Source organism: Sus scrofa, chromosome 9, assembly GCF_054392235.1.
Source record: "Sus scrofa isolate SSC_HxYL_T2T_F1_AM1 chromosome 9, Sscrofa_HxYL_maternal_Yorkshire_Landrace_v2.0, whole genome shotgun sequence".
Lineage (NCBI taxonomy): Eukaryota > Metazoa > Chordata > Mammalia > Artiodactyla > Suidae > Sus > Sus scrofa.
This window is the reverse complement of record NC_139391.1, coordinates 100,201,346-100,224,948: the sequence shown is the minus strand read 5'-3', so window position 1 is coordinate 100,224,948 and position 23,603 is coordinate 100,201,346. Positions and strand designations below refer to the sequence as shown.

General features: G+C 34.4%; 1 protein-coding gene across 2 annotated transcripts in view; it reads right to left on the bottom strand.

The window, feature by feature from the left end:
* The window catches only part of SEMA3D (semaphorin 3D), a 205,474-nt gene that overhangs the window by 157,882 nt on the left and 23,989 nt on the right, over positions 1-23,603 (bottom strand). The window contains exon 2 of one of the 2 annotated variants that reach the window (XM_021063476.2): positions 20,862-20,957. The exons of the other annotated variant lie outside the window; for it this stretch is intronic. The gene's annotated coding sequence lies outside the window, so the exon portion shown is untranslated. The remainder of the gene's footprint in view (positions 1-20,861; positions 20,958-23,603) is intronic. 2 annotated transcript variants of the gene reach the window in all.

The following is a 23,603-nucleotide window of genomic DNA, read 5'->3' as shown; positions in this document are numbered from 1 at the left end:
GTAACATTTTTCATTTGTGTTCATTTAACAATACACATGACATTAGGTTAGAAGACCTATGTCCCATAAAGAATATGGAGTAAACATTCAAATTGATGTATAAGGCATTGGACATTGAAATATATGGTAAGCTAATATCAAATTAGATGGTAACACATCCTTTGAATGAATCCTTTATTTTAAATCATATTTAGTGTAATCAACACAGTCTTCACACAAAGGGCAAAAGCAAGACATTTAATTTTCACTTTCTTAGAATTTTTCATTCTTTTTAATGGCAGTCATAACGGAAAAACATCTTTTTGTAATAATGGAATGGTCTTTAATGGAAAACATCGTGGTTTAAACAAATATTTGATTATCAGTTTGAAGAAGGCAGTATCATCATGGATTCCTGATATATATGACCTTGCTATAAGTCTGAAAGTTTCTGCCCCCCCTAAAATTTCTATGGTGACACCTTAACCTCTGAAGATGATGGCATTCACAGATGGTAGGTGTTTAAGTCATGAGGGGGAACCCTAATGAAAGGATTAGTGCCTTATAATAGGAAGCACCAGAGAGATTGCCTAGCTCTTTCCACCATGAAAAGAACAGAAACAAAGGCTGGGGCTATGAATCAGAAAGAGGGCCCTCACTGGAAGACAGCCATGCGGGTGCCTTGATCTTGGACTTCAAGCCTCCAGAATTTCTGCTGTTTATCAGTTACCCACTTGGTGGTATTTAGTTATAGTAGTTGAAATGGACTAAGACACACCTTAATCCTTTTATTTTACTAGGTTTTACTGTCTTTTTATTTAAAATACATTAAATCATGGACATGGCATGGAGAACAGACTTGTGGTTGCCAAGGGGGAGAGGGTGAGGATGGATTGGGAATTTGGGGGTAATAGATGGAATGGATAAGCAATGAGATCCTGAGGTATAGCACTGGGAACTATAGCTAGTCACTTATGATGGAGCATGATAATGTGAGAAAAGAGAATGCATACATGTATGTGTAACTGGGTCACCTTGCTGTACAGTAAAAATTGACAGAACACTATAAACGAGATATAATGGAAAAAATAAAAATCATTATAAATTTAAAAAATAAAATAAAACACATTTGGTGGAACTACTGCAACTTTAAAGTCTTTTCTAAAATTCTAGTATGGCAGGTCAAGTCATAATGAATTGCCTCCAATTTCTCAAAATTAAAAAGCCATACAGACAATCCGAAACAAAACGTATTAGCAGTTAGAGTGCTAACCTTTATTTTTCGATTTTACCCCCTATCTATGACATATACTAAGTATAGTATTGAATATGATTTTTGTCAAAATGTCTCAAAGTGATTTAAAAATTTCATTGTTTACTCAAGAAAAGTCAACTGTATCATAGGCATAATCATTCAAGAACTGCAAGAGAGACAGAAACAAAGCCCCATGCTAAGTTTCAATACATACGCATAAAATATGAAAAACTGTTATTCAAATAAACTGCTTTTCCATAAAGCTTTGAAAAGCAAAAACATTTTACTTCACTAAATGCTTTAACCTTAAAGCTAAAACAACATGATTTATATAACAAGGTATTTATACTGCTTGCATTTTGACAATATTTTTAGTTTTTCTCACAAAAAGATTATAGGATACAATGTTAAAATATAGTAATTCATTTTTTATATATAATGATTTTTTTTCCATTATAGCTGGTTTACAGTGTTCTGTCAATTTTCTACTGTATACCATAGTGACCCAGTTACACATACATGTACACATTCTATTTTCTCACATTATCAGTCTCTCTCATAAGTGACTAGACATAGTTCTCAGTGCTACACTTCAGGATCTCATCTCTTATCCATTCCAAAGGCAACAGTCTGCATCTATTAACCCCAAGCTCCCAATCCCTCCCACTCTCTCCTCCTCCCCATTGGCAATCACAAGTCTATTCGCCAAGTCCATGATTTTCTTTTCTGTGGAAAGGTTCATTTGTGCCATATATTAGATTCCAGATAAACTTTCTGGGATCATTTCTACAGTTTGTAATTCATTTTTATAATTATTGTTGTCAGCATAATCTCCAATGATATTTGAAATCAGAAGCATGTAGCAAAGAAAATGAAGGGTCTTCTTGAAATAGCTAGGTTGCTTTGGTTGGAAGAAACATACTATAAACATAATGTTAGAGGAATCTGTAATAAATTTACTTGCGGCAAAGGTAATACATTTACTTTGATATTATTAAGTGTCTCAACATAAACTTTTAAGTGAAATGAACAATAGAATTTAGTAGCATAGCAGTTGCAGTTAGAAAATCTAGAAAGTTATTTGGAACACGAGGAAATCGTATGCTCAAACTTAGTATGTTTCTCTATTAGAGGTAGTTAAACAATTGTGAAATAAGTAAGAGGAAGAACATTATTAATTTAAGTAACTGAAATTTTATTTCCTAAAAATGTAAACATTTATCATTTTTGTCAATCTGAAAAACTACTAGCAAAATGATCAGGACTAGATTTTTAAAATGGACTGTATTAGTTCACAGTATTTATCAATTATACTATTATCATAAGTAAATATTCTAATATTATTATCATAAATTACATTATAGTAATAACAAATTATTACCATATCTTAAATTATTGTAAATATAAATTACCATAAATTACATTATAGTAATAACATTATATGCATTAATGATTTCATTGTAGCTTATTTGGCGAAATTAAAGGAGAGGGAAACCAAGAAGGTCTTAGACAATGGAAAACACATAGAAGAATTTCAACATTAATTAAATTTATTTAAGTTCAGATGAACGACTATTTTACAAGCTTTTTGTTATATACTTAATAGTTTATTCCAAGTACCCACTTCCTCTGAAAGTGCAGAATTTCTTTGGAAGCTTTAGAATTTCAAAAATGAAAGGGAATTTAGATCATAAATATATTTGTAAGGGGATATTTTTACCTTATTAAAGAGCTTAACTAGGTAGCCACTATTATCTGACTTCTGTAAACAACATGTTAAATTACTATAAAGAGTATTCAGCATGGCAACACCAGATCCAAGCCACATCTGTGACCCTTCCCTACAGCTTGTGGCAACACTGGGCCCTTAACCCATTGAGCAAGGCCAGGGATTGAACCTACATCCTCAAAGAGACATTGCTGGGTCCTTAACCCACTCAGCCACAGTGGGAACTCCAATCACTATTTTTTCCACCCTGGGTCAAAGGTCAAAGCCTTGTAGAGTTAAACTATCAGCCTGGCAGGAAAAGTAAGAATTACCAAAACAGTTAAACTTGTATGCTATAATTATTGAGCAGTTAAAATATTACTACCGGCTACTATTAATGTTCTATAATTTTTAAAGTTCATACATGAAATATATTTATGGATACATAAGTAAAATTAAATTTATAAGATAATTTATGAGATGAGAACATTTAAAAATATTTGTTAATATGAGGAGACAAATATTCTATTTTATCTGATTTAAAATACTGAACCACTACTGTGGATGGACTATTCATTGATTTATTCAGTTTAGAGAATATTAACTGAGCTCCTTCAAAGTTTCAAAGTGTTACCTTTCCAAGCACTGCAGATACTCAGTGAACACAGAAAAAAAAAGAATGTCTAATCAAGCAGCTTGTATTTTACAAGGAATAGCAACCAACACAAAGGGAATATAATGTGTCAGTGTGGTAATTGCCATGGAGGAAAATGGAAGAGATAAAAAGATGGGTGGAGAAGTTGTCATCTAAGTGGGACAGCTTATTTAAGAGACATTATGTAAGCCTACTGCGAACATTTAAAACATTTCTATTCTTTAAACAAAGTAACTGCATTCAAAGCAATGACAATTCTTATTTGGAGTTTTGTACTTGCTGGGCATAAAGGTTAGAAAAAGTCTTACTTCCTCCACTTTAACTAGAAGGAGAATGATTTTCGTTTGAAAGTGTAAAGATACAGCTTCCGACCTCCCTTTTTAACCTGGCGGTGCTCCTTTCTACATTTATCAGGTGGGACAGTAAAAATGTCCAAATGTATTTTCATGAAGTGGTTGCACAGCACACAATATCTCAGTTGACATGAAAATTGATAACAGAAATGCAAAACAAACTTCCAAAGAACATAACAAAGAATTGTTTCTTTTTGAAATCCAAATTAGAGTAAAAATATAATCGGCCTACTCACACTCAATTAATCTTGAGATGAATAACACATGACTCTTTGGATCTGCAATTCTTACCTGAGTTACATGTTCTCTGAACATAAGAACTAATTCAATGGAATGGTATTATATGACACTATGTATTACACAATGGGCTAAAATAAACACTATCCTCAATGGAAATAAACTAATGTGTTCAAGATTACTGTCTTTAAACTTTTGAAGGGAGATATTTGGTCATCCAAGAGAAATCAGCTTAACACCAAGCTTTCATTTGTAACTTCAGGATGACTTTCTGTAATACATATTCTTTTATTAAAAAAGACTTGTGCATTTTCTTCCCTTCTTCAAAATGGAAAACTTTTTAGTGTGGCAGAGTAAAAACACACAGGATTAGAAATCATAAAAATTCTGGTTTAGGCTCTGCAAATAATATCACTGTGACTGTTGGCAAATTACTCTATCTTTGTGAACTGCAGTTGTATCATCTTTAAAAGAAGGAGCTAATAAAGATGGTCTTTAAGGCGTCTTACTGCTCTAAGACAAACAAGATCACTTACATTAAAAGAAATAATTGAACCATTCTTTATAAGGATGTCACTTCAAATAACAGCACACAATTTGGTCCTACCTGTTACAACAGAGTTCTTATTTCCTGACTTTGTCATATGTCATTTACTCTGTACAATCTATAGCCTACAAGTTGCAGGACAAGAACACATTATTGTCCATTTCTGATTACCACAGAGTCCTTTTTAAGAGCTAAAACTACTTAATTAAAGTTTCAAGAAGTTTTCCTGAGGAAATGGGCGCATGCTGAAGGAATGAATGCATAACACGAGTAGGGATGGGAGTGAAAGGAGTTTGTAAAAGTCTTATTAGATCAATGTTTTCTGTTTTGGTACCTTAAAAATTAAAAATGCATTTAGAATTCTCAAAAGAAGAAAAAAACCTGCTTTAATCTTACCATAGAGAAGGACACTTGATGGTATTTCTTAGCAAAGTTTTGGTGTTCTTAGTACCAACTAGGTTATTATTCAGAAAAATAAATTTAATTATCATTAAAACAACTTGTGGGATTCTATACCACAAAACAAAGACATAACCCATTGCACTGACTAAAGTCTAGGGGTTCTTTATATTCTTTCACAATATACAATGTCTTAGTATAAATATCAAGGTAAATTTTACTGCTGGTTAATTGTTTTATTAATAGTAGATTGTCATTATTACAAAAGTATTATATTTACACTCTACACAGTTAAACCACAGAAAAGCAAAAAGAAAAAAAGAAAAAACATCATCTTTATATTTATATTCTACTCAGAAATCATCATTGTTATAATGATGATAATGTTAACCTTCCCATATTTTCTAATTTATATTTTTTATCACAAGGAGATAATTTCAAATATTCTACTTTGTAACTTATTATAAGTTAATTACCTTCATTTTGCCTATCAATACATTTTCATTTTATTTAATATCCAGTCCATATTAAAATTTTCAGGATTGTCCCCAAATTGTTCTATATAATTGGTTTATTCAACTCAGGATCCAATTCAGTGTGACACACTGTACCTAGGTGTTGTGTGCCTCTCATTTTTAACCTAGCACAAATCACTCCCCTCTTTTTCATGACATGAATTTGTTGACAAGAGATAGGTTCAAATTATCCTTTTAAAAATACTTTAATGCCTTCATCAATTTCAGTGTTATTCAGAGTTATTAAGTTATTTGAAAACCATGTGTTAATTAACTGCAAAGGACACCTATTTCCCAATGCTTCTGCTGGAATTCAGAGAAAATTCATCATTGTGCTATCAGGGATTCTATGCTAATTTTAACAAGATTGAGTGTTCTCTTGATCTTTCTCCAGTGGGAGAAGGGCATGAGGCATGCCTCCTTGGATAAAGAGCCCTTCATTTTTCATGAATAAGCATGAAGCGTTCTAAGAACAGTCTTAGCCATTGCTTACATAAATGTACCTGCTTTGTGATCTCTCTAAAGCAATCTCCCTTCATGTATTCTTTCATCCATCAGAATAAAATCTAAATAAAAGCATATTCCTGTTGGGCTGTGTCGCACCCGTTTACCTAAATTAATGTTTATTTAGTATGTAATAATGTTTTCTATTGAGAAAAGCAGGGCTCTGTTTTCTCAAGATTTTTGCCAAGTCTCATAAATCTGGGAAAAGGCATTCAGTGTAACCCTTACTAATAACCAAAGTGGCCACACACAGAATAAACAACAGCCTAGTTTATAAAGTCGTCACTGAGAAACCCTAGTGGGGTAAATTTCGATTTCTCAGTATTAATTTATGATGTGTGCAATGCACTTTACAATGAAATACAGAGAATAGGAAAGGAGTTTAAAAATACATTTAAAACGGTACTCTAATACATCAATGTACTATTTAAATTTAACAGCCACCTCTCCCCCCCCACAAAAAAAGAGAAAAGAAAACAAAGAAAAACAATGTGTTTCTGTGAGTTATACGGGAGTTGGTGATGAATTTTTGTTGGTATGGAGGTATAAGAATTTCTAAACAATGATATATCAACATCACTAAAAAACACAGTTTCTAGGTGTTTCTCCTCCGATTTTAAAATTACTCAACGGTTTACTTAAAGCTTATGGAGTCATTTTGTTACCAACATAGCAGATTTTTGAGACAAAAATACCTAGTAAAACATTGGGAAAGTACTTAGTTTCATCTATAACTTCAGCATCAGCTGGAGTACCTTCCATGTGAATTTTAATACTGTGAGTCAAATTTTATTTCGAGACATGAAATTATAACTTTAGTTAAATCCCCACAATAGAAGCTTTCTGAAGATATCATAATTTATTTATGAAAGATACAGACTACTCAGGGAAAAAAAGAATCTAACTATCTCATGGTGGTCCTATTTTTATTAAATCGTTCTCCATGGTAATACAGCATTTTCTCAATTTGCCTTTGTCATGGATGTCAGAGAACAGGATGCAGACAACTTTTAGAAAGAAGAATAAAGCCTTTTGATATTTGTTTGGTTTCAAAGATCCCAGAAAGAGATTCCTCATAATAAAGGAAAGAGGGGATGCCATTTCTTAATGTCTGAACACGCTGTCAATATTTTCTTTAATTTTATGGCTCCTTTCATTTTCTCACTAGAAAGATTCCCAGACAAGCAATATGATGTGAATGTAATAACCTTTTCTCTTTTTGGCTGAGTGATGGTTTCTCAAAATAAATATAAACCATCATATACATTTTTTTCCTGAGTATTTCTCTCTTGAGCCATGAAGTGAAAAGATTTTCTCTGGGAATGCCAAATGCTAACACGTTGCCACCTAAATTAGAAAAAGTAACATCAAGAGAACTTCTACTTTGGACAATTGGCTAAAACTTTTCTTCTCTTTGCAATAACCCTCTCTCTTATACCTTTACCAATGTATTGTAAAATGTATTTCCAATAAGAGCATCTTAAAAATTACTCATTCAGGAGTTCCTACTGTGGCTCAATGGGATTGGCTGCATCTCTGCATCATCGCCAGAATGCAGGTTTGATCCCTGGGCTGGCACAGTGGGTTAAAGGATCCAGTGCTGCTGCAGTTTTGGCATATGTCTGCAACTATGGCTCAGATCTGATCCCTGGCCCAGGAACTCCATCCATGGGGCAGTCAAAAAAGAAAAAAAGAAAGAAAGAAAGAAAAGAATGATTTAAAAAAATTACTTATTCACAAGTGATAATGGATACACACTACATACCAATCATGATGCTACATGCACTTAGGTATGAAAATGAGATGACGTGGTACACTCATACACAGTCAGCTATATAAGTAAAGTGATTACCAGAATACTTGACATAGACATTCTAAAGCAAATATTAATAATTTTATTATCACAGGAATTTCAAGATGGACAGAGATTTAAAAATAATATAGGAACATGGTATTACATGTAATATTATATTTAATATAAATCAATTCTAAAATATATACTAGCTCTGTCCAGTAAAAATATAATGCAAGACATGCAGTTAAAAAATTTTTGTAGTCACGTAAGAAAAGTAAAAAGTAACAGAACCAATTGTTGTATTTAATCTAATATACTAAAATATCATTTTAACATGTAATCAATAAAGTCTTTATCAGATGTGTTATGTTTTTCATTCTAGGTCTTCCAAAACAGCTGTGCATTTTACAGTTCAACATTTCTCTTTTTATCCTCAATCTATCCAAAATATTAGAGAAATTTGGCATTTCAAAAGCTACCTTGCTGGACACTTGGAGGACTAGAAATGCAACTCATAGGAAAGAACTTCCATAAAAGGAACAGGAAATTATCATGAGTCAACCTCCTCACTAAGCAAAATAATACAGTGTATTTAATAACAAAAAAAAAAAAATATCTGGTAGAGAGAAGGACCTATACTGGAGAAAATATTTTCTTCTAATGTTTCACTTATCAAGACATTGCACATCCCAATATAGGTTAAGTTATTGCTTTCTCCTCCTCCAGTTGGGCATGAAACAACAGAGTCAGTCCTGCACATATAACACAGGTGACATGCTCTTCCCATTACCTCCACTCAGCCTTCATTCAGATATCAACTCCCTGCTACTCTACCCTTTGAATTTTAAAGGTTTTTTTTTTTTTTAGCTGAGAGAATTCACAAGGTCCTAGACAAATCAGGCTGCCCAATACCAGTTTTCAGTTTCATGTCCTCAAACACCAACTCTCCAACAGATAAGAAATGATTTCAACCAGCAGAAAAAATTTAAACAAATCATCCCTTCCCTGCTACTAAATCCAGCTAAATTTGTTATCACCGCCAGAGATCTGCCTAAAGGTATAGAAACTTTATCAACAAAATAGGTGGTAGGAAATAAGGATTAAAAATTATCAGGCAGGAAAAAATAAATGACTCAAAATTTGAATTCAAAATCTAAGAATAGCAGTGACAGGAATTATGTATCCCCATTAATGATCAATATGAGCCCTGCCTGAGACAGGTAAGAAGAGCTTGCCCCCCCCCCCCATTATATTCTCTGTTCTTCTTTTCACTTAAAATTGATTTTTATTTTTGATGATTCACTTTAATATAACTTCCTGTGGTTTTTGGTTCTGAGGCTTCCGTTGGGGGTGCTGATGGTTCTCATAGTTTATTGTTCAGGAAATGGATAATATCTAGTTTAAAAATTCTCATATTTGATTTCTTCTAATAATCCAGATAAGAGCCACTGAGTTCCTCAGTTGAGAGTAAATACACATTTCTATAAGATATTTGTTTTTAAAAGGAAACAATGTTTATATAGTTAACTAGGTTACTGAATTGCAAAGATGAGATAAAATGGAAAATTACTTCAAATCCCCTGACTTATACCACTCCAGGGTTTACTTGCAGTCAGGAGATACACATGAGAAGATAGAAAATCCCTTCTTATATAGTATATCTCATATGGACTATTGTAAAAAAGGTAGCTCTTTTGAGTGAAGAGTGTAGTTGGAAACTTTGAGAAACACTTAGTTCAACTTTTAACATGCCATATCGAAATTTAAAATGTCCTAACAGACACTGATAATATTACTTTCTTAAAATATACAAGTAACAGTTGTATCAAACAACCACTGTGTATGCTAACATCAAGCTTGCAAAGCCACAGAAAATTACACTGTGAATCCTGAGAAATATTTGTGATAACTGGACTGAGAAAACAGAAAACACTGAGATTAAAGAGTAAGATATGGGCTTTTATAACTGCTTTACAGTGCTTTCCATTTACTTGCACTCTTGCTGAGGCTTTTTGACTTCTCAGTTTTAAGATTCAGGGCCTATGATTCATGTTAGCATTTAATCGTTTACATGATTCCAAAACTGTGTGTCAAGGCACCCTGGGGTGCTAAGTGAACTCACAGGGCATGCTGGGGGATATTTTAAAATTTCAAGGTAAACACAACAGCATTCAACATCTGTCAGACACAGATGTTGTATAGTTACAAACTACTAGTCAAGGTTTTTCACCGTTTTAACATTAGGCAATGCAACATTCCTTTCCAAGGTGTCATAGCTGTGCAAAGCTGGGTTTCCAGCAGGTCATGAGATAAAAAACAAGTACCTCCTGAAAAACCCATGCGGAGCAGGTAAAGAAGCTGATAAAGGTCAATTTGTTTCCAAGGTTTGAGAAGTTGTGCAGTGCCCAATACACACACACACACATTCCCCCATCAATAAGTAATTGTGGTTATTTAAAAGACAAATAAAAATATTAATCTTATTTTTTCTTTCAATTTAGGTACTCCGAGCATAAATACTTATTAACTTGTCTGGCCCTAACTAATAGGCTGTTTGGATGTAATTATTTAATAAACAGAATTCTTGGTTTTTGTTTGTTTGTTGGCGTTGTGGTACCATGGAAATATTACTGAACTAAGGTACTATGAACTGAAAAGCTTTGGAAATTTCCATTCTAAGAGCTTTTCCAGGAAATTAAAAAATGCATCATTGCAAGTTGGATCACCCACCAAATCATATCTGCAGGTGAATTTGCAAATGCAATATATTAACCACTCTACTGCTTGGTCTTCAAGCTTCATTTTAATATCTCTTTTACTTCTCTGTATTCTCCAGTTCTTGCCAGATTTACTGCCAGAAGACTATAGTCATTGAAGATTTTCTATGTTGCTGTTTTCTTAAGTTTATGACGAAATTCACCAGGTAGGTAGAAGCTTGGTTTAATAATGCCCTTATTGTGGTACCAAAATCAAGTACCACTGGAGAAAGTTCAAAGCTGACTTTTTAAACAATGACTTCCCTCCACGTTGATGGTGTTATTTTGTGTTTCCAGTGAATTTCTTTCATTGTAAATGTGAGATAAACAAAATAATATTTCAAAACAATGTTTCTAGAGTTTTAAAAATAAGTTAACCAAGATATAATATTTAAAAGCTTAACAGCACCTGGAACTTTCTGCAAATGCTAGGCAATATAAATATTTAAATAGCATAGTTACTTGCAACAAATACACACACATACACACATACACACTCACACATACCTCTATAGAATTAGGGAAGTTATCTAATATTACTGAGACTAAAAGACAAGTAAAGGAACACAAAGAATTGCCACAGAAAACCGATGTAAAAATTGAATAGAGAAAACAAATTGTTGTTCATTAAGTTTTCTCCTTCCCTCTCTTGGTCCTGAAAATCTTCTTTCTTTCCTTCATTCTTCACTGTGGAAATCCTCAATAAAACCAGGTAAATTAAAGCAAAACTAAACAAAGTAAACATACAAGCAAACAAAAACCATGTGACATTCTTACCAGTGAGGTTAAAAAAAAAAAAAGTTTTCTTTTAAAAGTTTTATTGAAGCATAGTTGATTTACAATGTTGTGATAATTTCTGCTGTACAACAAAGTGATTCAGATATACATATTCATTCTTTGCACAGGGAACTCTATCCAATATTATTTTAAAATCAACTCTAAGAAGTATACTGTTCTGCATCAGAAGATTTAATAATCAAGAATTACTTCAATATTGGTTAAAACTGAGCTTTATAATTGATTTGGGTGTATTGTGATCATTCAGGCAAGCAGTATTTAATTTAATTATTATAGTTTCTTTTAATAGTATTCTTTCTACATCCTCAAAGCATTTCATATAATGTTTTTGCATTAATACTTCATTAAACTGAACTAAAGGTTCTAGGTCATCTTAAGGTGTTATGTCAGACTTTTCCTAAAAGATGTTAAATAACTTATAATTCATATTATAAATTCACATATTTTATTTTATTTTTGTCTTTTTGCCATTTCTTGGGCCACTCCCGCGGTATAAGGAGGTTCCCTGGCTAGGGGTCCAATCGGGGCTGTAACCGCCGGCCTACGCCAGAGCCACAGCAACGCTGTATCCTAGCCTCCTCTGCAACCTACACCACAGCTCACGGCAACGCCAGATCCTTAACCCACTGAGCAAGGCCAGGGATCAAACCCACAACCTCATGGTTCCTAGCTGGATTCATTAACCACTGAGCCACGATGGGAACTCCCAAATTCACAAATTTTAGATCCTCTCTAAAAGGAATCAAGTTTTCTAAGCTCACTTGGACTAAAATAATGAAAAAGTCCAGAAAACTAATCTGCAAATAAAATAGTTTACAAAGGTATATACATCTGGAGTGGTTTTCTTTACTTTCTACTTATATCAAAGGTTCATTATTGTTTGTTTGCTATTGCCTGATAATAAAATGTAGAAAAATATCATCACTCTACAATTTCCTGCTTCCCTCACTTGGATCCCTTCCTTGTTGTGTTTTTTGTTTTATGTTACACCTACACTTACTTGTAGAAAATATTTCTTTACACAGAGAAGGCACCCTATTTTGGCTTTTTACGAAGAAAGTACCTTTTGATCTTAGGTTTTAAAGACCTCAGAAGCCTTTTGGACAAAGTTTACTGAAATGTGCAAGTAAGTTATGACTGAATTGACCTCTTGCTAAGCTAAGCCAAAGCTGCATATGGACGGATCACTGTTAACCATAAGCAAGTGAAAGAGATAACATTTGCAACTATTATGATTTCAGATGAACAAATTACACAATTTGGTAGCCAAAAGACACTGTACTCTTGCCTAAAAAGGAATAGTCGTACAACATAAACTTATGTTGGTATGTAGAGAAGACAAGTTGGCAAGGATGAAGATGATCTCACACTAAAGAAGTGTGTAAAAAGTTAATAATATCTTACAGTAAAACAAAACAGAGCTATTGCTAATGCTTGGAAAACAGTGAAACAACAGAGCATATGATAGCCATAATAATTTAATAATTAAAGAGCATTAATAATATCTTACAGTAAAACAAAACAGAGCTATTGCTAATGCTTGGAAAACAGTGAAACAACAGAGCATATGATAGCCATAATAATTTAATAATAAAAGAGCATTGCTAAGGCAATATGCCTTCAAATACATGTTGCTAATCTCACTATCAAAATAATTTCTATAAAAAGTATATTTTAGAAAAAAATACAAATATTGCTTCAGACAGAAAATTGACCAATTGTTTGTTGTTCATATAGTAAATTTCATTATTCAGCTAAACCTAATAATATTTAGAGATAAGAGAAAGCTCTGATATAGCTGACAATCTTTTCCCCTAGGTGCCCATGCAAATCAAGTTCAAGCAGCCTCAGAAATCCAGATATTTGCACTTGTTCCTACTGGACAGTTAACCGAAAGCTGCGACCCTGATACTGAGAGAGATAAATAACTATTTTCAGGTAATTTCTAATCTAGTGATGACATTAGAAACTAAGTGACTAGAAGGACTCAAGGCATCATAATGACTTTATACAGCATTTGTTTCAATGAAAAATATCAGTAAATTTATGTAACAAAGACTAAATCATCATTTGTAATCTACGGTTTTTCTGAACTGATATCTACAAAGAATACTGCATGTGGAATGGACAAAGATTATCCAAAGACTACCAGCCCTAGCAAACCACTATATGGACTGTCTCCGCTTCCTCTACCAACCCTATAAGCCCAGGGACCCTTATTTGTTCCTCTTTCCTAGCACACAGTGCCTAAACTTGCTCATGACTGCCTGGCCTCCACGCTGCTCTCTCCCCTATGCCCACTGAACTGAGAAATGTTCAGATGTCACACACACCAAAGGACTTCTAAGCCCCAAACTCTCCTTGTGCCCCATTTTCTTAGGACTGTCTAGCATATATATATATATATATATATATATATATATATTAATTAAAGCTCAGACATTAGTAACTCACTGTGGTGGATAACATGTTTAACAGACTGCTTAAATGTCTTACTTTTAAAAAAGGCTGAACAAAACCAGGATGGATTGAGAGATGAGAGGGGAGCGGAGAGGTAGGTACACTCATGGTCTCCCATCACATCTCACACAAATCCTACCACCTGGGGGGTCTGCCACTTCCTCTGTGCCAAGGAGGACCAGGCATTTACTCATTAACACTTTAGAAATGAACATGTATGAAATGCACTTGCCCAGTTTATTTGTGCTTTTTATTGCAGATGAAGTAATGGTTGGGGTGGCAATGATTTGAAATACAGTAGTACAGATTGTTTCCTTGTTTATGGAAAAGGAGAAGTGCAGCATAAAGTGCACTTTGTAAATGTACCAGAGAGAACCGTAAAACTGAATAAGCCCATTGATAAAAATACAACACAAGGTGATAACTTTAGGTTAGCCCTGAATAATAGACAACCATAAAAAATAATTAGGTTTAAACACATAATCTAGAGAAAAGAATAAAATCTTTTTTTCATAAAATGCATACATCTGAAAGGAATTTAGCTAAAGTTCAAATTTACCTAAAAATATTCTTCATATTTTAAAATATAACATAGCTTGTCTTTCTACTTATAAGAAATTATACCCATGTTATTATTGGCAGTTTCCTTCATGTTTTATCACATTGATTGTTTTCAAAAATTATGTAATAATCTTTTACATTGCTGATGTTTTTCCAAAATTTTATTATAAAAAATTTAAATATTTATAAAACAAAAAGTGCACAGCAAACATCCATAAACCCACACCCAGATTCAATGATTAATAGTTTTCTTTATTCCCTTTATCACATATCTATGCATCTTGCCAATCCATCTGATTTTTTTAAAAATACTTTTTTAATGTAAGATGAAGCTATCAGTACACTTTACTCCTAAGCACCTGAGCTTTCCTTTTCTCTTATAATTTAAAAATATGTTGCTAAGAAATAAAAGTAATTAACTAAATAATAATAACTAACATCTCTTCCACTAAATCACTAGGAGGCTAGTTAACGTGTCTACTAGAGCTTAGTGCTTACGAGGCAGTGGCATTAGTTTTAATCTCCCTGATGGATCAACTGGTTATTTCTTTTCCATGGGTACATATTAAATCCCTAATAGCACTTAGTCATACTGAAACTTAATGTATTTTCCACAAGGGAGTAACTGTTAAGAGTACATGAACTTTTAGTTACAGACAAATCAGTGAGCAGCCCCTACTGATGGTGTTAAAGGCATTTTGTAAATGGTCTTTTTATACATTTAGTGACTTATTTGACAAGTACAATAACATAATTATAGCTTTTTAACTTCCAGGTGTATCATTTTATTTTAGATATTTATTTCTAATGCAGGTTAGCTCTTCAATAGAATGCAAATTATTAAAGTGTGATATTAACAGAATGGTCTATTCACCTATCACAGAAAAACTAAACAGTGTTTGATTTCTCATTAAAAAACTAAGGTGCCTTAATCAACAACAATTTAGTCCTGAGCTGCTGAAATTATGAATGAACAACATGACTCATCACACTTATACAATTCCCTTTATTTTACCTGATATGGTTTTTCTGTCCAATTTACCTGGATTTATTCAGTTATATTTATTTTTCTTCTAAAGATTGGTAGTATTTCTCAAGCCAGTCCCCCAAGGTAACAGAAATAAAAGCAAAAATAAACCAATGGGACCTAATCAAACTGATAAGCTTTTGCACAGCAAAGGAAACCATAAAAAAACAAAAAGACAACTTATAGAATGGGAGAAAATAGTTTCAAGTGATACAAGTGACAAGGGCTTAATATCTAAAATATAAAAACAACATATACAATTCAATAGCAAAAAAGCCAACAGCCCAATAGAAAAATGAGCAAAAGACCCGAATAGACATTTCTCCAAAGAAGATATACAGGTGGCCAATAAGAACATGAAAAAATGCTCAACATTCCTATTATTAGAGAAATGCAAATCAAAACTACTATGAGGTACTACCTCACATCAGTCAGAATGGCCATCATTAATAAGTCCACAAATAACAAATGCTGGAGAGTGTGTGGAGAAAAAGGAACCATCCTACACTGCTGGTAGGAATGTGAATTGGTACAACCACTGTGGAAATCAGTATGGAGGTACCCTAGAAAACTATACATAGAACTACCATATGATCCAGCAACCCTACTCTTGGGCATATATCCAGAAAAAACTTTCCTTGAAAAAGACACATGCACCCACATGTTCACTGCAGCACTATTCACAGTAGCCAAGACATGGAAACAACCCAAATGTCCATCGACAGATAATTGGATTAGGAAGATGTGGTTTATATACACTATCGAATACTACTCAGCCATAAAAAAGAACAAAATAATGCCATTTGCAGCAACATGGATGGAACTAGAGACTCTCATACTAAGTGAAGCAAGTCAGAAAGAGAAAAACAAATACCATTATGATATCACTTATATCTGGAATCTCACATATGGCACAAATGATCCTTTCCATAGAAAAGAAAATCATGGACTTGGAGAGTAGACTTGTGGTTGCCAAGGGGGAGGGAATGGGATGGACTGGGAATTTGGGGTTAATAGATTCAAACTATTGCCTTTGGAATGGATAAGCCAAGAGATGCTGCTGCATAGCACTGGGAGCTATACCTAGTTACTTATGATGGAACATGATGGAGGATAATGTGAGAAAAAGAGTATATATATATATATATGTGTGTGTGTGTGTGTGTGTGTGACTGGGTTAACTTGCTGTACAGTAGAAACTGAGAGAACACTGTAAACCAGCTATGATGGAAAAAATAAAAATCATTTAAAAAATAAAGATTGGTAGTTTTTAATCACCTATTTCTGACATATATTTTATATTAATATTAGCTTAGACATGCTATACACACACAAAATAAGGTGTTGTTATATTTATATCTAATATTATGCCATAAGATAAGTAATTCTTAATTTAGTCAACCAGTCTCCAACTTTTATGGATTTCATAGCACGCTGGAGCTTGATTTTACCAACCCTAAAGAATAAGTGGTTTTTCAAGAGTAGTAAAGTTCCAAAATTCTCTCTTAAGAAAAACAAGTCTTTCTTTAAGACCTAGGGTCTTGATGGCATTCTAATTCAATATTGAAAAATTATGAGATGCTTACCAACTTCTGGGCAAACTCCATCCACTCATGTGTTGTTTAAATTTACCTCCAAAGCTATTACCTATATAGCACCCACATTCATTGCGAATAAAGGATACATTCAAAAAGACATAAAGCAAAGGTTAAGAAATTGACATTTCTTCATACAAAGACCAATCTCTCTACCAAGAAAATCATTAGCAGAATAGATGGCAAGAAGAAAATAGTTATGCCAGGTGAGTGTCTTGTAGATGACAAACCCTGCATGGAAATTCCCATTATAAAACTATCACAAAAAGTAATGGTTCTAACACATTTTGTTTGGAATAATGATGCCATTAACACTTGGCACTACAGTTCCCAAAAGGAAGTGAGTATGCATAATAGTTTACTCTACTCTTTATAAAGATAAACACAGTAAGTCACTGTGCAGAGAGGTTGGCATGCTTCAACAATAAATGCCACTTCGAGATAGAGAAAGTCTCACTATCCTGACACAAGCCTACATTTTAAGTCAGATTTAAAAAAAAAAAAAGATCTCAGTTTTGATAATATTTCTTCATTTCACAAAGAGTCCTTTTATTTGCTTAGATGGATAAAGAAAGGCAATACTAAAAATGTGGTGGTAAATAAATTATGCTAATATCAAACAAGGTAAAAATTTTGATGTTAATGTTGAAATACTGGTGTAGTATACTAAATAAAAATAACTTGAAAAAAATATTCTGGTTATTTCCTTTTTTTTTGACCCTTCCATTTTCATTTATCCTTTTTTTTTAATTTTTTAATAGTTATTTCCCTAGTACAATTTTTTTTCTACTGTACAGCATGGTGACCCAGTTACACATTCATGCACACGTTCTATTTTCGCACATTATCATGCTCCATCATAAGGGACTAGACATAGTTCCCAGATTCTGGTTATTTTCAAAATATTAACAGAAGGATTTTTAACTAATTTCCCCAAGTAGATTAAGTTTCTAAAAAGATGCTTCTATCAAGAAGTTGACAATTTGGTATCCCTACACAGGTCCCCACTGTACTATATATATATATATATACACATTTTTTTTTCCTCCACTCTTTGACGTTTGCCTAAACCCGATCTATTTTACCTAAAGTGCTCACCCTAGCATGCTAATGTCCGGGTCGTTTACACTGTGCCCGAAGATGCTCAGCCATTTACTTTTTTATTTTTCTTTCCCAATACTTATAAGTAAATAAAAAGTACTAATTTATAGCTTTCCATGCATCACCGCTACTTGGGGGAAAACTAAAGAGAACAAAACAACAAAATCTCTGCTGGCCAGAGGTGGAGTTCCTTTCCCCAACAATATTCTGTTCCCCAAGCACACTGATCTGCAATCTCACTCGAAAGTGTTTTCTATTCTACTGTAAGCAAAAGCTTGGAATGCCTAGTTTCTCACAAATTCCTTACTTGAGCCTCTTCATCCACCCCAACTGTGCCTACTGTGTCTACCTGCTTTGTTAACCACTTCACCCCCTCACAGCAGCCACTGGTTTTTCCCTCTGCAGTCCTAGTCTCTTGAATCATTAAACACTCTTTGGTCACTCTTCTTTTCCTAGTCACGCTAGACCCCCAAATTAACTTACTGCAACAATGACAGCTCTTTGACCTGAAAATTCTGTAACCAGTTATAAGCATATGAAGCAACTGAGGAGACTGTAACAATTACAGTTTCTCGTACCCCCTTTCAGGAAGTCACAGAAGGGTATTCAAGATTCTGGATGAGCTATGAAAACACTACTGGTGGGAAGACTCAATCCAGCCACTTCTAACCAGCCACTGATTTTAAATTTGGTTCCCAAATCCATAGTACCAGATTCAAAATTTCCTCTCAGCTCTAATCTTTATCTTTTGTTTTTGTTGCCTACTTCCTCGACTACTGCAATATTTCCCCAGCTCCTTTTTCCACCCTCCCTTTCTTCCATTCTTCATTCACACACAAACCACATCAGATTCTAGAAGGCTTTGATAAAATTCATATGGCAGGCAACTGGGGAGGCTTTCGTTACTTTACAAACAACTTTGCAAGATTTCAAGGTCTTCTCAATCTGGCCCAAACTTTATTTGAGATTTCTCTCTCATTATTGCAGTAATTTGTGAACACAATGCTATCTTATTATCACTTAAATCATCATGTGTTTGAACCCCACTCTTGTTATGGATGAGAACACAAGTGACCATGTAAGTGATCTGATGTGGCTGCACAGTTTAACACTTTTAGAGCAGGGTCTAGAATCATGGTGCCACATTCTCTCCCTCACATTATCCTGCAGAGTTGGATTTCAGTAACCACTACGGGACTGGAGAGAGGAAGCAGGAAAGACAGGGAAGAAGGGAGTGAAGGAAGAAAGGACTACCAGGTATTTAAGACACACAAACCATTATTTTACACTAACTATTTCAGAGACATTGTAATTCTCACATCTTTCCTCAAAATATATAATGATAAAAACTGAACTAAATCTTATTTTAAGTCGCAAAGAGTAGCATTAGTAATAATATATAGCTCGATTCTGAGGAAATATGATAAAATTAAATTTTCAAGCCTAGGGAGTTCCCGTCATGGCCCAGTGGTTAACAAATCTGACTAGGAACATGAGGTTGCAGGTTCGATCCCTGGCCTTGCGCAGTTGGTTAAGGATCCGGTGTTACTGTGAGCTGTGGTGTAGGTCACAGATGTGGCTCGAATCCCGTGTTGCTGTGGCTGTGGCATAGGCTGGTGGCTACTGCTCCGATTAGACCCCTAGCCTGGGAACCTCCGTAGGCCGCAGGTGCGGCCCTACAAAAGACAAAAAGACAAAAAAAAAAAAAAAATTCAACCTAACAGAATAATGCTAAACTACTTATTGATTTGATTAAAAAATGAATAGGTAATATATTAGATAACTGTAAGGGAATAGGGTATTTTTTCCCACAGAAGCATGAAAGAAGTTGACATGGTTAAGAGATGGATGTGTATGCAATCACTGTGACAGAGATTGTTACTCGCCCAAAGTATAAAACTGTAGGACGAAAAATATGCTGAGTTAGATCAGGAAAAAGAGAGAAACAGGGAAATAAACAGATGAATTAGATCATAAGTCAGGCAGGATGCATAAAATAAAAACAATAAAGAACAAGAGGAGCAGAGTTATAGTGAGCACTACAGAGCCAAGACATGAGAGAGAGGGGGAGGGAGAGAGAAATTGGGATTTTCACTCTGGAAAAAGAATTAGGCAGAAAGGAGTTGCAGGAGGAGGGGGAGGAAATGAGGCCATGCCTGACTCTGCCTGTAGAGACAGGCATCGTCTCTCAAATGAGCACCTCAGGAAGCAAAGAAAGTATCACAGAGGCCTGGAGGCAATGGGACCCTCATAGACAGGAGTGATGGGACCGCACCTGGTGTTCAGAACCAGGCACCTCATTATCCAAAAGGTGCAGAGAAGCTGGAAGGAGTTCAGAGACATGATAGAAGAATGATTAAGATGTGGAGAAAAAAAGGAGTTATGATAAAAGATTAAAGCTCTAAACAAGCACATCTTGGCAGAGCAACAAGTTGATGGGTGAAGTAGCTATCTATGAACAGGGAAAGGACATAGATAATCTAAAAGAGAAACATTATTATTTAACCTGGTACCAAGGGGAGAGGTTTATAAAGAATAATTGCAACAAATCAAAAAATAAGGTATCTCTAAAATCAGGAAGGGAAGTATAAACATACAAGTAAAAAATCTGTTTACCTGTTATGGAGAGAGCCACTGTCCTGAGAAACAGCAGATGTCAGTCTGTAGGTATAAGATACAAGCAACTTGACCACTCATATGGTTACCACAATTCTAGAAGACAAATCAATAAAGAGAATAACAAAATTGGAATCATGTTAACAATTCAAGCTTAATTTTCAAAGAACGGAAAATTTCAGCTTTATCTTCCATATTCTATTTGTGCAAAGGCTTCAGTAATGAATGGTTTGAAATGATAGAGTAATTCATCAGTTTTCAGAAGGGAATAAAATGGGATAAGTGGTTCTGTGTGTTGGTTTGCAATATGGTATTTTTAAAGATTAAACCATAAATAAATCACATATATAATTAGACACGTGGGTAGATATAAAACCTTGAAATCACCATCCCTGTGGGAGTGAGATGGCTCCTTACAGAAGGAAGCAAAGGATTCCCAGGTGGAATTTCATCCATAATACAAGCTGCTGCATGTCCTTGCAGGCCATCTGTGTTTTCCCTGTGAATCAAGCTGGTATAGCCACCCTACCAAATGAAGAAATTGTGAACTATCCACACAGGTATTATTTTTGGATTACAGTATTTGGGTTAACAAAACATGTTACCCACTAACCTTATACACTCAAATATTCGCAGAGCCACATAAAAGTTTTCTTTTATAAAATAAAACCCAAAGTGCAGATTTCAATATTTTAAGAAAACTCCTGATGCTCCATAGAATACTAAATACATGAAATTCTTATACCATTCTAGTTGTGTTTTCCATTCCTTTTCATTTAAAATTTTTTGTGCTTGACTGTTATCTCTGCTTTGAGAGTGAAATATAATAATAATCTACACCTGTTGTGTAGGTATTTCCAATGTGTAAAACACATGTGTGCTGTTTGTCTCACGGAGCCTCACCTGTGGAGTTAGGTATTATTACTCCTCCATTTTACAAATAACAAAGCTGGCAATAAGAGGAGATACTGCGGAAGCTAAAGTTAAATTGACAAGAACTGCCAACAGCAAAGATTGGCATCTTCGACTGCATGCCCTATGATCTTTCCACGGCACTGGATTTCTTATGTGATCCACTTCCTCAATCATAGCACCAAAAAGCACTTAGAGTTCATGTAAGAGTGATTCTTGTGTAAAGCCACATCCTCATCATGAGTTTCTTGGGAATCATTAAAGTACAATTCTCATAAGAGGAATAAAAAAAGCAGATGGAGTAGACCAGGTAAAAAATAATAACTGAACTTAGTAGCCGAAATTTCCGGAATGTGTAGCCATTTGTTTTCACATAATGACATGTCATAGTTAATTAAAATACAACTCTTGCCACAATTAGAAAGACAGAGGAAGTTTCAGGTGGATTCAAGCATTCAAAACAAAAGGATATTCTAAAGTGAACAGGGAAGGAGAGAAAACAATATGGCAAAGGTATACTAGTAAGGCAAAACTTGAAGAAGAAAAATGCAGAAAAAGAGTGGAAACTGTCAATTTTCCAGGAACTGAAAAGGGAGCATATGAGCAAAAAGAAACTTGGCAACATCATTTCAAATGCACCAAGGAGCAATCTGCAGAACAGAAGGTTCCAGTAGCTTAGAGGAAATATACTTAGCAGAGGCAAACATCATCTTGGAACTAACTGAAAGGAAAATAATATTTAAAATGCCCAGACTCCTTGGAAGACAGAAGTAAAGGAATTGAGTCAGCAATTGAATGCCACAGGGCAAAGGTTCAGAGAGTGAGGCCATCCCCAGCAGTGAGCTAGTGACCTTGAAGGACAGAGATGAGGTAAGAAAAGCAGGAACAGGAGAGGGAAAGCAGTATACTGTAAAATGTTCATCTACATTTTGAACGGAAGGGGGAATTTCCTAAAAGAAATCAATTGGAATGTAAAACATACAGAGAATAAAGGAAAGGGGAAAAAAGGCAGCCTTTGAAAATGTCTCTCCAAGAAAATGAGCTAATATTTGTGCAGCAGTGGAGAGCCTGAGCTCTGGAATCAAACCCCCTGGGTCTCCATCCCATTCTTCACACTTGGTAGGCAGGAACTTGGGCAAGTTATGGAATCTCTTAATGCCTCAGATTCCTCTTCTGTGTAAATTACAAAATATCACTCACCACACACAACAGAAGCCTGCTTTAGCAAGAAAACTCTTGCAAAGAGCACAGTGCTTATGAGAAAGCAAGCAGTAAAATAAAGCTAAATTTCTAAAAATTTATGACAGTATATTTACCACAATAAGAAATGGCATCTGAAAAAAAAAAGGCTACAAAAATTGTACACGTGACAGGAAAATAAATAAGGAAAGAAAGAATCAAGTGTCCGATGGAAAGGATATAAAGCAGAGTCAGGAGATTAAGACTATTTAAGGCTGCATTTTTTAAAGTAATGAAAAAATGAGAGATGTTACTTAAAATGTATCTGATCCAAGGCAATTTTCTATGAAAAATGCAAATTCATGGAAAATGGGCAAAGAACCCCATTATTTTTGAAAGACCCAATTCAGAAATACAGCTTCAATCACTCAGAGAGGAACCCTTCTTCTCATTCCCAGAATTGCCTTCAACTAGCCAAGTTTTTCAATCCTGATTCAAGTAAATAATCAAGCATTTGATCTTTGAATGCCCTTTCAAAAATAGTAGGAGAAAAAGGAAGTATTGCCTATCTTCCAAAGATAAATTGAAACTAGTGACAGATGCCTGTTCTAAGAAGACTTTAACTTACACTATGAGTTATAAATGTTTATT